This window comes from Lygodium microphyllum, chromosome 1 (assembly GCF_053477565.2).
Source record: "Lygodium microphyllum isolate KBCC chromosome 1, Lygodium_microphyllum_v1.1.10, whole genome shotgun sequence".
Taxonomy (NCBI): domain Eukaryota; kingdom Viridiplantae; phylum Streptophyta; class Polypodiopsida; order Schizaeales; family Lygodiaceae; genus Lygodium; species Lygodium microphyllum.
This window is the reverse complement of record NC_141135.1, coordinates 178,469,197-178,484,688: the sequence shown is the minus strand read 5'-3', so window position 1 is coordinate 178,484,688 and position 15,492 is coordinate 178,469,197. Positions and strand designations below refer to the sequence as shown.

Sequence of the window (15,492 nt, the reverse complement as noted above, 5' to 3'; positions counted from 1 at the left end):
TTCCAAGCTTTGTATGGCTAAGACTCTCTATCACCCTCTGACTTCACATATCCTACTCTTAATGTATAGGTTTCAAAAGCTCCACTTGAAGGGATGGACCAAGTTAAGACGTATTTCTAGCATATCAAGGCATCTCAGCATTGCTACAAATGATATGTTTTGATCCTCAAAGAACTAAAAGGTTATTCAAGAGGTAACATGGTTTTCCTAAGGGGTTAGACCTAAATAGAGTTTTCTATCATTAGGGAAATCTATGAACCATATCCCAAGATATTATGGACCTTATGAGATAAAAAAATCTCTAGAGAAGGAAGCCTAAAAAGAAAACACCATAACATATTAAAATCTAGAGTGTATTTCATGTTAGCCCACTTAATGCATATGTTCTCAAATTGAATCATATTTTTTGATGATGAGAAAATTGTGATGCCAAATCAAGGAGTTCTTGAAATGCAACGTAAAAGGATCATTGACACTAGAGAGAAGCTACCCTAAAGTCTCTCACTTTATGAGAACATCTTTGCGATGGAAAACATTACCATATAGATTAAGCATCATTTTGACGATGGAAATCATTACCCATACAAATTAAGCCTCATTTGGATACACTGCCATCATTAGTAACAATCCTTAGAGCATTCCTTGTCTATGGTATGTGCCACTCTTCCATTGATGGAGAGTACTAAGAGATTGACACTTATCTAGGAGGAGAAAAATGTTAACCAATTATAAAAGCTATCTTAAACAATAATTGCTAAATAATAACCAAGTGATGTCTGAAGCCCAAAATGCTAATATGTGTGAGTGTGTGTGTGCGTGCATGCACGCGCGTGCCCTTTTTCATGTCAACTATCTCCACTAGTATATCACTCTAATCATGGTGTTTCTTCTTTTGATCTCTTTCTTTCTAAAGCCTCATTTACTTTACTAGTAGCTCCACCCTTTTGCCACATATTGAGAAAGGGTACAAGTAGAAAATTTGAATTAAATTTAATCTATTTTCAATGTTAGTCAATGTATTTTAACGAGACAACCCTTCTCAAACTTAGTTGAAACTTATATATGACATTTTAAAGAAGGAATACACGTCCAATGGCTTCTTTTGAAAATAATTACGTTAAACCCATTACATGACATCGTACATCCTCTCTCTAGGAGGTCGATCTTGTGATGATGAGGACTGATCTTTTGGTACAAACCAAAATACAACTTCTCAACAAGTGTGTACTACACAAAAGAAACTTTTTAAGGCTATAAGATAGGCACAAGCACATGACTAAATAGCTTTCTCATGTAAAAGGGGGCAATAGTACATGTCTCTTTATTTAAGACTTCAAAGAGAGCATGGGATAGAATGGCATCTCTTTACCAAATCTAAAATTAAGCTCGTATTTCTTATCTACAAAGAAAGGTTGATGAAGAGCAAAGCACAATCTATTGATGACTATCTCACTCACATAAAGAGGTAGTTGTTTATCAATGTTTGTGAGATCATATGAGGCACTAATCTCACTTCTATTGTATATCAAATTTTTCCTAATGCGTATCAAAATTTCACTTACTTTGCACTTGTTGTCAAATAGTAATTTTGATTAGCTTCTAGCACTCTTGTTATGAGAAGAACAATCTAGAGCCAATGGAGACTCGATGCTTCCTATAGATCAAACATTTGTTGCTTGTCATAATAGCAGCTCAAGAGAAGTTTTTGTTGTTAGAAGTGGCATCTTATGCTCTCTAATGTACCAATGGCAATAAGATCCTAGTCCTAGCTTTTTGTCAAACCGTTTCTCTTAGAAACTCAAGTAAGATTAACAATAGGAAAAATTCCACTAGCTCTTGTCAAATGATCGATTGCCTTGAAAGAAAGTGGGTGTTGATACAACCCAACAAGAGAAAGAAGCCATGATTTAGCAACATGTTTGGCAACTTGGAAGGGGAGAGAGAGGGAGTGCAGATAGTGAATGGGAAATTGTAAAGCTAAAGGAACAAAATACACCCATTGAAATACTTCTAATTCCAATGAGGATAAGAGAGAAGAAAACGAAGAAATACTTGTTTTTATTATCAGAAACCTTCTCATTTGATAGAAAAATGAAGAAGCATATTGCGAGTGAGAACATGGAAATGCAGTAGAGCTTGGATGGTTCTATGGATTCTAGAAAAGAAGAAGCTAACTTATATCATGGGGATTATATTCAAAGTCTATTGTGTTGAGTTTGAATCTTCTTCATCTTGTTATTATGTTTCTAATGTTCATTGATTATTTGAGAATGATGTTTCAAAGCACATGAGTTCATGTAAGAAGTTATTTGTTGCTTAGTGAGTTGTGCTTTTCCATTGGGATAATCATATGTGCTAATTATACTTTTTATGCCATGAAAGCCATTGATAATCCAAATTTGATGTCATATATTGGAGAAGTTTTTTGCAAACAATATTTACATGGTGTTTATCACAATCACATTTCTATTAGAACACCTATAATGGCTAGTTTGAAAGTTTTGTCTTCAAAACATTGTTGCTCAATGTTCGATAGGGAATATTTTGATCCTCTTATGATTCTAGTATTTTTTTTCTTGGTCTTCACAAACTTGATTAATATGAGTAGAGAGTGTTACACATGAAGATTTCATGGGCTTCTACTTATATATGTATATCTATGTGTGTGTGTGTGTGTGTGTGGAGAGAGAGAGAGAGAGAGAGAGAGAGAGAGAGAGAGAGAGAGAGAGAGAGAGAGAGAGAGAGAGAGAGAGAGAGAGAGAGAGAGAGAGAGAGAGAGAGAGAGAGAGAGAGAGAGAGAGACTTCTACACATTGAGGGACTAGATGTTCATAAAATATATATTTGGAGGAGCATGCTTTCCACGATGAGAGTCTTGAATACATGTAATATATGTTGCAATTTGAAAATTTCATATAAACTTACTCGATTTTTTTGAACACTTGTTTTTCAAAAAGTATTTTAAATTTTCTATATTGTTACTTTAGCTTGATCAAATAGTATTTATGGATGATCTTCTTGACCTTGACATAGAGAGACCATAATATTGACAATCTTGTAGATGATTTGGTCCATAGTCCAAATTGTAGGTGTGGTTATGTTTTCAAAAGAAATATCTAGTAAACACTTTAAACCCCTAACATGCACAACTAGACCTATTAAATGTCCCAAAGGTCAAATCTAAGGGGTGAAATATTACAAACTTAGAGTATTTTTGTTATGTCTAACCCAAAATCCTTAGTATCCACATATTGTTATGTATGATATTATTCACTCTAAACTATGTTAAAATGATAAGTCTTAGCATTGCTTATGGATGTTTTAGCTCAAACTTTAGTCATAGGAGTGGATAAGTTATTGAAAGATGGAATCAATAATAAATCTAAATATTAAAATATGCATGCCTACACTTATGAGATTTGTACCAAAAGTCTATTCTTATAGGTATAATGTTTCCAAAAATAGAGTCATTGTGTTATACCTAACTAGAAGCCCAAAGATTTGTGAGATACCTTCTCTAAAACCTAGAGTCATTGTGTTATACCTAACTAGAATCCCTGAGATTTGTGAGATACCTTCTCTAAAACCTAGGGAAGTCCTCTTGTTATAAACCAAAACTCAAGTGCATGCACAACACTATCTAGTGTCACCTTGGAAAATGCCAAACTTAGTTGGAAAATGGGAATTCTAGTCCCACCATAGGGGAAGCATGGAATGGTCACCTTAACAATAGTTTAACACCTAGTTAAAAAGGGTCACTTTGCAACCAATCAAAGGTTATAGTGGGCTAACATTGCACTTGGTTCAAAGAGAGCGAAGCCATATTTTAAACTTCCATGACCATTAGGACCAATACTTAACCCTACTTTGGTCTCGTAAAATGGTATTAAGCTAGTTCTATCCTATTTAACTAGGAGGTCATGTTCTAACATATTTTTCTATTGTTTTATGAAAAGGACTCGACTTATTGAGTTCACCTAGCCACAAATTCTCAATCATTGGAAATAAGGTCTCCCAATTTCCTTAACAAGCTTGTTTTTATAATCGAATTAAGCAAAGCATACTACCGTATTATTTGAAAATATAAAAGTAGCTTCCTTGCATTAATTCATTACATAGGGATCATTAACAAAACATTTAACAAAATAAACAAATACTTCAAAAAAAATCTTACTCCAAAAAAATTATTACAAAACCATCACTCCTGCAAGAGTGGCCAAAACGATTCCACCTAGGATAGGACCTTCCAACCCACAAGGTTAGACCTTATGTAATCACGCTTCTTCCATGGTCACATGGCATTTATGAGCTCAAAGCCCGGTTAAGCTCCCTTGAGCCTCTAGAGCCATCCTACATTATGAGAACTTATCATTGAACCCTTTGGTCTATTAGATATTTGAGTGATAAAATAAAACAAACCACCCACCACTCCCACAAGAGTATAGGACCATCACCCTACAAGGCAAGTTATTTTGGTATCTTATAAGATGAATGGGATTTATGAACTCAAAGCTCTATTAAGCTCCCCTAAGCCCCTAGAGCCATCCTACATTATGGGGGTGGTTACCATTGATTCCTTTGGTCTATTAGGTATTCGAATGATCACATAAAACAAACCACTCACTACTCTCACAATAATATAGGACCATCACCTTGCAAGGCAAGTTATTTTGGTATCCTATAGATATTCAAGACTCTTTGGTGTGGGGATCCCAACTGTATTTACCAACATGTTCTCTTTTCTATTTAGGGTAAGATAATTATCACACTCATAGATCCAATAATACTAATACCATAAATAGAAAGCATAATTAATCATTAAACAACCATGTCATGCATGAGTCTACCCTTGCTTTTATCCATTTTTCATTTCTTAAGAGAAAAAAACCATCTAGTGTCGGTTTTGAGGTGTTTTGAATTGTAATTAAGTTAAGTTAATTTTCATCCAATATGATTTTTAGTGACAAGATACTATTTTTGTTATGTTTTTCTAGCAAACTTGGGATTGCTTTTATATATATGTTAATGTCTTCATGACTACCCACATGATTTTAAGAGAGATAATTGAAGAATTTAAAGTTGAATTTAACAAAAAATTACTTGTTTACAATTTTCCAAAACCTGGTTATCTTTGTTTGACCAACATCATTGCGTGGAATTTTTGCAATCTCGAGTTGCTGTGCATGACCACCACTATTTCAGGTTGTGGGTTTCCATAGCCTCCTCAAGTTGCAGTTTAGCCTCATGATGCCTCTTAGCTTTGGCTATGGGTTTGTTGATGATTGCTTCATGCACAATCTCTATACGTTGCTTCAAAACCATGGAAACTAGTCTTTTGGGCACTTTTACTCGTATGTGAGAGAATGAGCTCCAAACACTGATCTCATGTTGCATAGGGTAGACTAGGGCTATAACAGTGTGCTAGAATTTTTGAACCTTATTCTGAAGTTGTCTGGCCACTTGAATCACCTCCTAAATGTTGCATATAGAAACACAGGCTAGAGTATGTGAGTTCAGGGTAGCCTAGGTGTAAACAAGCTTTAGAAAAATGGTGACATTAGTAGTTTGGGAATGAAGAGGAGAAAAACATCAACAAAATAGGTGCAAGCTCAAAAGATGCTTGAGTATATTATGATGGCATCATCCATCCCATTGTGAACTCACCAGACCATTGAACTCCTTACGATCTCTCAATCTTGTAACTCCAAGGGTTTGGCCTATGTTGAATCATGGATGGATGTGCTTCTTTCCCGAACAAGGAAGTTTAAATAGATGTTTAGGAAGGGGGGCATGACATGCTTTTCCTATTTTCCTCATTTTAAATTTAAAAAAGGAAAATTATTTATGTTTTGGTTTGTGAGTTATGCTTTTCTTCATTCTTTTTCACCCTTTCTTTTTTCCAAGGAAAACGAAAAAAATTATTTTTTCACAAATTCCTTTTTTCTTCCTTCCATTATTCTATTGCATGAAAAGTGTCCTCTCACTTGTTCCTTTCTAGGTTTAGCATAATTCAATGCCAATGTTGGATTAAGGTGCTATAAAATTGTAGATGACTACTTTTGTGAGATGAACATGTCTATGCAATTGATTTTATCCAATTTTAATAGTTATTATCTCACTTTGATATTTTGTATTTTCTCATGTATTGATTTTATAGGTTAGATTTTATCAATTATACATGTGTTTAACTATGAGTAAATGTGCAAATGATCCACATTTCTTCAATGGAATTCTTAATTGACAACTTCTATGTACTAATTTAATTATTTTAAAGTATATTATTATTTTATTAATAAAAATAGGATACTGGGAACATTATAAGATTACACAACAATTTGCCTGTAGGCAGATCATTTAGATGATCATTTAGATTATCATTTTGACCCTCAACTATATGGAAGTCATACATTGACCCTTTATTGTGAATAAAGGCCCAAAGTATAGATTTTAGAAGTGAATATGTCCACAAGATACAAAGTACTTATTACATTCTTGCATTCTAACTACTATCTTGCATAATTAAAATATAGTAGGTGATTTATTTATCAAGTTAAAATAATTGTGTCAGACATAGCTTAAACTCCAACACAAAAAATTTGGTTGTTGGGCCAAAGTCACCTTCTTGACCCTAAATTAAACTATAAAGGCCTTGCTTTTCTTCATCATAAGATACATTCAAACCATAAGATTTGACCTTTCTTGTGGATCATTTGACTTAAACTTTGATTATAGGAGAGTGTACATTGAAAACATCGAATGCTTACTAAATGAATATGTCAAACCCTCCTAACATGGTTAATTAGACCTATAAGATTTGGCATGAAGATTGAATCTAAGGAATGATACATTTAGAAAACTAGAATTTTGTATTAGACTTAGTAGAAACACTTAATAATAACGTGGAGAAAATATTATTTGAATCACCTCCTTGACCCTAAACTAAACAAAAATAAGAGATTGGCTTTTATTGTGGATGATGTGCCTAAAGGAGGCTAGTTATAAACCTATACTAAAAAATAAAAATATCTAGTGAAGAAAATTTTGACTAAATCCGTACGTGATCAATTAAACCAATAATATTTGGACCAAAGGTGTCATCTAAGTATTAAATGGGATCACTATATGTTTCACATGCCTTCAATACTCTGGCAAATATGTAAGATGCCACTAATTGTAAATGTCTATGTAAAAATGCTACGCCATCACTTTTTAGATGCTTTTTCCATTGATAGCAATGTTTAAAGGTTTCTTTAGGTCACTGTCTCATTACTTAGTGTAGCATATCTTGTTAAGTATATGGTGTTTTTATTTCATGCCTTCACTTGTGAGAAGAATGCACACGACTTGATTGGTAGAATTAAGATCTATACTTTCTTGGTGTGTATGTAGTGCTTAAATTTTAGCCCCCTTGAAGGCCATCTCTATCTCACCTTGTTCGTCCCTTAACTATTTTGCCAGCCACAAGTAACATAATTTCTACTTAACTAAATTTTATGGTATGTGAGGCACAAAAATAAACTTTTGTGCGAATCTTAATCATAGTTGACTTTTGCAAATCACATTTTAATTACAAGATTTGATGTTAGTAAAACTATTCAAGGACAAGTACAACTTCTCCAAATCCTATTATATTGTACTCTAAAAAAGACAAAGTTTTGAGCACAAGTTTCTACATAGACAATGACATCATTCTTTATAAAGTATTTGTGGCATCATTTATTATGAATACAATAGGATGTCATTATGCTTTGTTTTTCATCAAACTTTCACTTCTAGCTACATATTATCAAGATGTGTACTTGTGATCTACTTCATGCCCTTTTTTAACTTTATGTTCATGTGGATTTTCTTAGCTTTCAACAAGATAACTCACTACTCACACAACATGCCAAAAAGACTACATGACTTTCTTGGAGTAACATGATGTGGGAAGAGAATGTGAAAATCATACTAATACATAATAGAATTATATTAAGTTTTCTTGTTTGTTTAGTATCACAATTGAAGTCTTGTTTTGGCTTGTGATTTTCTTATAAGCTTGTTTCCTAGACATACTTATGGTGGATGAAAATTCAAGTCCTTGTTGCTTGCTATTTAGGCCTAATTATTACTTATTATCTATTTTGTTGATATTTGGAGTTCGTTTGCTTGTTGGTAGTATGTTAAAAAGAGAGCAATGATAAGTGGAGTTGTATGCTTCATTATTTTAGGTCCACATTTACCACCCTTATGTTAGATGGTTCCCAATGGGTATCCAAAAATAGAGCCCAAAATTTGAAATTCTCCTCCTCTAAAAGGTGTTTTTCTCCTCCTAAAACCTCTTTTTATATCATGTATAAGTTTAACAAAACGTTTTTGGTGTCTTTCTATACGAAATGTTTATAGTTTGGTTATTTTTTTGCCTTCATTCCATAAATATTCTCATCCAATCCCTCTTTCTATGATCATGTAGCTATAGTCACACATTCACCAATATATTCTATATAGTCTCTAGACTCTCCCTTTCTTCCATATTCACTTCTTCCATTATTCTAAAGTCTTCTTACTTGCTCCTAAGTGGCATTCATTTGCTCTTAAGTAACATTCTTCTTAAACCCATTCCAATGGTATCTAAATATAAACAAAGATGACTTTATGATTCCATCTTTGCTATTTGCAAGAATAAAACAAAGGATGAGGATGGTTAATGGGAAGGAGAAATGTTTGAGAAGGATTTATGTGTTTACATGCAAAATTCAACAATTGGGCTGCCTAATTGAGTTCATCCTTGTGATGTATTGTAGAATCATTGGAATCATAGGTTGTTAGAGGCTAGAGATGGTGGTCTTGTTGCATTAGTTCTATTTAAAGAGAATTTTCCTTTGAATCTTGTTGAGGATCAACATTTGAGAAGCTTGATTGGGACATATAAAGCTCTTCACGTGGATGTGGGTGAGATAGTAATGATCAGAAAGTCATCACAAAATCTTTTGGATCTCAAGATTTTCTTATATAAATATATGTGTATAGTGCTTATATATGTTAATACACATATTTCCCTTGAACTACTTCCTTGTCCATCTCTCAATTCTTATGGAATGGCCCATTCTAAACAAGTGGTGACTTTAGTCTCATTGAGATTGAAGATCGTACATGACATTCATAGTTTGTTAAAATTTGGACAAGTTTCAAGATTTGTGGGCTTTTCATGGTTTGTGCCAATTCATATTTTTGATTATATATTTAAAATTACTAATATATTCAATTTTCCATCTATGTTCATTTTAAGGACATAAGTGAGGACTTCTTTATTTATACATTTGAAGAAGGATGTTATGAGGTGGATGGGGTTTAGAAAGGTGATATGTTTTCATGCAAAGTGATTGTCCCTAGGTGCATGGGTTTTAGAAATGTGATATCTTTTCATGTAAAGTGGTTGTCCCTAGTGTTACCTTTTATACTTGATTTCACATTCATCATTACATATATGCTTTGATTATCGATGATGGATAAAGAAGTTAGGCTAATGGATTTCCTTCGATTCCATTAAAGGCATGGGACGAACCTCTGATCTTCAAATCCATGTGCCAAGTGGAATGATTGATCTAGCTAGATTGATCTAGTTAGATTGAGTGATTGCAAACACTTGCTGAATTTGTGGAACTATCTTTTACTAATAGGAAGCATAAATAGAGACCTTTAACTTTTGAATTAGTGGTTGGATGGCGAGTTTGTTTAATATTAGTATTGTTTTGTTTAAATAGGGATAATATATTATGAAACTTATAACCTTTCTTTTCTTGTTTTAGATAGTCAAAAGAATGGAGAAGAATTATATGGTATCAAGTGCTTTAAAACAAGTTTAAATTTGTGTGAAGATAGATGATATATTATGATAAATAGATTTTATTAAATATATAATCTTTATAACCCATAACTGGCCCTCATTTTGACTTTCAGACTTTCAATTCACTTATCCATGTTAAATACCCCTTACACTTTGCCTCGAACCCCCATGTGACAATGGAACTTGCTTTTGCCAGCTTCCTTTAGTTTCTCCAAGGCACAGAGTTTGGAGGGAGATCAAACCTATACTAGGTCTTTTCTCATGATATCATGCTTGGACTGCCCTCATTAGTACATGAATGAGCACCATTAGAGAATATATTGTGGCCTTTTAAGATAAAAATGAGAATTGGGTGCCATGCGACCTCCTAATATACATCAATAAAGATTGGGCAAGTTTCAAGTGAGTAGGGATATTATTTTTTGTGAAATGAGAACTTGATATACATCTAGTGGAGATGCATTGGCTAATATTGATGACCAATGATGTGTTGAGAATAGCAAATGATGTATGCCCATAGAGGCTGAATGTGTGCTCAAAAGAGGCTTGCCCATAAGTGGCTTTGTATGAGAGATATGACAAAGATGTATGCCCTAGAAGCTCTAAGAAGAGATGTCCAAAATCCCATATGCACAGTGAGGTACAGTGGTACTATCCAAAAAAAACTATAAAGGCATGTACTTGACACTCATTTCAATGCAATGACACTATCAGTTTGAGTCACTCAAAACTGTCTTTATGAGTCCAAGCTAATCTATCTTGGAACCTAATTCATTTGAGTTACAATCTCTCACTCTGATAATGTATCGTGTGTTTGACTTGCGTCCACCATAGCCAACTAGCTCTAGATCCGTGTTTCTCAACATGGTATCAGAGCCATGGCTGAGCTAGGTAGTTAGTGGGCATAGTCTTTCAACGTTTATTTCTCATTTTTTCTTTTCTCCTTGTACAAGTCATTCAAGATCCATTGCTATGTAAAAGGCGTTGTGTAGGAGGAGAAGAAGCTTAAGAAAGTGTTGCAGTGCTCTTCAAGAAGATCTGTTTGGCATTGAGGTCCATTGTCATTTCCATATCCTCAAGTTGTCATTTGGGAGAAAAGAGAGAAAGGCTACAACCATTCAAGGCTAGCTTCTGCTCAAAAACAAGCAATAGCCACTAAGAAAGAAGCAAGACAGGGAAGAAGAGAAAGGAAGATTCAAAGGGTGTGGGAAGAAGGATTGCTCGCTACCTCTTCTATAAGAGGTCAAATTCTGGATTGATTCCCTACGGAATTAATGAAAGCAGCATCAGCAAAAGCAAGCCATTGCCTTTGCCTTGACACAAATATGCGCCAGGTAAGGGGAGGTGCGTTTGTTTGACTCCTCATCATTCTATTGCTATCGCCATGGCCAATTCTCCTTAGTTCTAGTAGAAGAGGTTCAGAAACAAGGTCGATGTGGTCATCGCTTCCACGCAGGGCATCGGATTCGCCTTCATCAACTGCACCTCGATTCCCGAGACGTGTATTGGTCGTGTTACAGCACCCCTGATTTGGCCCCCCAGCTTGTTGGTTACAGAGAGTCGTAACGAGGCCTCACCAATGTCTTGTCACACTGGTAAGTTCCCCAGTGTTGCAGTGGCTATGGCTTCCATGGACTGCTCGCTTATGGCCTCGCAATTGGCTTCGACTGGCTCGTACCTATCCAGCAGCTTTGTTGCAATACGACTACCATCTCAAAGAGCAGACATATGCAGCCTCCGCCTGCTCAAGAGGACACCGAACCTCACTTGTTTTGTCAGCACAGGTACTGAGCATAGTGTTAAACCTGCAATCACTTTGTCAGAGAAGGCCTTGAAGCATCTGACTAAGATGAGGAAAGATCTGAATGAAGACCTTTGCCTTCGACTCAGGGGGATGCCTTATACCATGGATTTTGAACAACGTGCTAATGTGAGATCTGATGATTCCATCATTGACTATGATGGTTTCACAATGGTTTGTGATCCAAAGAGCTTGCTTTATTTGTACGGGATGCAGTTGGACAATAGTGATGCTCTTATTGGAGATTGGGGGAACTCTACGCCAAGATGCAATAGAGGAACTAGCTTGGAAGGCTTCTACAGAGAACAATAACATAAAGAAAAAACAAGTACAAGAAGACAAAGAAGACCAACTAAGAATGCAAGAAGATCAAAAATACCCAAAAGATCGAGAAAAGCGAAAGATGCCAAAGAAGCATGAAGAAGATACTTTATGCTATTGCAAACAAAATGTTTTGAAATTTCCCATAGTGGATGTAACAAACCCTACCAAAATGTAAAGTTTCAAGCCTTAACTTGACTAGGCTGCCAAAGAGCTAGTCTCCTGGTCCATGTTTACATGCAGGGGGGCAAAAGGCAGCAAGGGTAGAGACTCATCATTTGAGGGGGGGTGTTGAGAATAGCAAATGATGTATGCCCATAGAGGCTGAATGTGTGCCCAAAAGAGGCTTGCCCATAAGTGGCTTTGTATGAGAGATATGACAAAGATGTATGCTCTAGAAGCTCTAAGAAGAGATGTCCAAAATTCCATATGCACAGTGAGGTACAGTGGTACTATCCAAAAAAAACTATAAAGGCATGTACTTGACACTCATTTCAATGCAATGACACTATCAGTTTGAGTCACTCAAAACTGTCTTTATGAGTCCAAGCTAATCTATCTTGGAACCTAATTCATTTGAGTAACAATCTCTCACTCTGATAATGTATCGTGTGTTTGACTTGCGTCCACCATAGCCAACTAGCTCTAGATCCGTGTTTCTCAACATGATGGACATGTGTGGACAGAAAAGTAGGAATCACAAATGCTTAATGGACTAGAGACATCAATTGGTAGTAGATATATAGTTAGTCCTTGGTCTAGGAGACTAAGAAGCAACCCCATATTTTTAGGTACATTTACTAATATATTGTAGGTAATAACAAAGGGAAGAAGAAAATGTCAGATGGTAATGATACATCTACTAATAATTCAATTCTTGATGGAGACTTTAGTGGCTTAGAGAGTTTGGATCATGAGCTTTGTATTCCTTTAGTCATGACACCAAGTGTACATAGAGCACATGGTAATGTAAAGGCTCCATTGAGTCATCTATTGGCACATAGGTCTATCGACATGGCGAGATACACTATTAGAAGATTTGGTTTTGAGGGTTATAAAGCTTACCTTTATGGTTACACATATGATAAAGATAGTTAAGGATATTGAGCTTACTTGCTTTTAGGAGGCTATTGGATATGCTCATTCAAATGCAGCAATGGATAAGAAGATATCTATATTAGAGGCCAACTGTGACCTAGCACCATTGCCTAAAGGCAACAAAGTAATATATCAAATTGCACTCTACCAACCTTGAAATGAAATAAAAGAGGAGTTCAATGTGTATAAATAAGTTCTCTCAATACATTATGCACACAATCATGAGATATTGTCATTTTTATTATAGATGGACAAACGTTTTTGGAAACTGAACTCTTCTATCGTGGGGTTCGGCTTGTCATTAACGTAGGATTATTTGTTAGTCGTGTTGGGTTTGCTGCTCGACCGAAAGCGATGAAAGCACTTTGTGGAACCCTGAAATTGGAGCTAGCACAACAATGTGAAGTTGCCGCTTTTGCGTAATTTGGGTCAGACCTTGATCCTGCTACCTAGTATTTGCTATATTGTGGCGCTAGGCCTACCGAGGTGCTTAAATAACCATAATATTCCCTGATTTCTATCGAATGCCAAATTTGGTCATCTTTGCGATGGTCAATGGGTTTTTGGACTAGATTCCTTTGACATAGATTGCTTAGTATGAGAAAGAGCTCCTCGAAAGAATCGAACCACATATACTTGAGACTATTAAAGAGTAAAAGCAATTAGGTGAAGAAGTACAAAAAGATCTGGTTGTAGTCTGCCACAGAATTGCTACATCACTAAAATAACGAAACCAACTATCACCTATAGATTTGTTTCCAATTAGTATGCTAGATTGGTAGTACATGCAAAATATGGTCTAGCACAACCAATGGCTCGCTTTAAGTCTCTATGAACAGAGTTAAAAAGTGACCATAAATTTAGGACAAAATATTTTGGTAAGGTAGGCCTGAAAAGAGAATCAGATAAGAATGCAAAACATCTAAGGGATTTATGGAAACAAAAGTCATGTAACAACAATGGATTCAAACAAGACGCATGGAAGTAAGAAACACAAAATCCATTTTGAAAACATTTCTAAAAGAATTAATTTGATAGCAGAAGAGAATTATCATTGCAAACTTCAATAATGGATCGCATATACCCTAGCTATGCTTTTAGGAGCTCTACATACCAAGATCTTGTGGCCTTGCCAAATACATGTGATGCTTGGCCTCGTCCACCTTGTATGTTACCTCTAGGTCTCTGAGGCTCCTCTTAAATGTTTGAGAAGAACTTGTGCTGATAATAATCACATGGAGCTCTCCATTCGGTTTTCCCAAGGTGGTGATGAGTTGTTGGGAAAAACTAGGAAAATAGAAGGCCTAAGTTTTTTAAATGGTATAGAGTGCTCTCAAACTATTGCTATATGCCCAATAATTAGTGAATAAGTTGAAAGTCTCAAGTAGTGAACAAAGAAGAAAATCCATGGAGGAAGCACAATTCCACAATAGTGCAATCGTGGTTGGGTCATAGAACCACAATTCCACAGTGCAATCGTCCAACTCCTCCATGCTGCTATTGCAACGCCATGGCCTCCTCGTGAGCGCCGCAGCCATTCTTGGAAGCCATCGCCTCTGCGCCATTCTTGCTATTGCAACAGCTGCACGGCCTCCTCACCGCTGCTGCATCCATTCTTGGCAAGCCATCATGACATCTGCGCCATTCTTGCAGGCCATAAGCTGTACCATCGGTGCCGCAGCTCGAACCCATGCTGATAAGCTTTTCAACGAGCTTGCACCATCCATGAACTGCGTCATGCCATAGTCGGAAACCCATAAACTCCTGCCACAAGATCTGCAATGCTGTGGTCTGCTTGCTTGCTGGCGCAATGCCGAGAGCTCTTTGGCAGTCGGCTGCACACACAACAATTCATAGCACGTAGTTTATGAGAGAGAGAGAGAGAGAGAGAGAGAGAGAGAGAGAGAGGGAGTTTGTGGCCTTGGGCATGAGGGCCACCATCGTGTGCTCATTCTTCTCTGTTTCCATAACCTCGATCATGCCTCGCATCCCTATAACCTCCACAAATGCTAGTGCAGCACCATAACTTCCTTACATCGAATCCTGTGAAGTGGTCTTTCATAGTCCTTGCCATTAAGCTCGAGCTCGTAGTGACAGGTTCTACCATATGCATGTAGACCTCTAACCCATATTTTTATCACAAGAGGAAGATCCCACTCTTAACATAGGATATGGGATCTTGCTAGATTGGCTTATATGGGTAATTTCTTACCTTATACCAATGCCTTGGAATCCCTTTACAAGAGCATACTTTTGAAGAGGCTCAATTTTAATATTCAGCCTCGAATCTCTCCACAAGAGATTTAGCTCTATTCAAAAGCGAGCCTACATTTTTGTTAAAATATGCGGGATCTAGAGCATGGCTGATGCGGAAGCTATGGATATTGAAAGAGAAAGAACAAACTCATGAAGACATTGACCCTGGCAAAGACAAATCGCCGCACAAG

The 15,492-nt window shown here is 36.1% G+C and overlaps 1 pseudogene; it reads left to right on the top strand.

Annotated features, from left to right (window-relative positions):
* Positions 1-11,309: 11,309 nt before the first annotated feature.
* Positions 11,310-12,462, top strand: LOC148042021 (iron-sulfur assembly protein IscA, chloroplastic pseudogene; annotated as a pseudogene).
* The last annotated feature ends 3,030 nt before the right edge of the window (positions 12,463-15,492 follow it).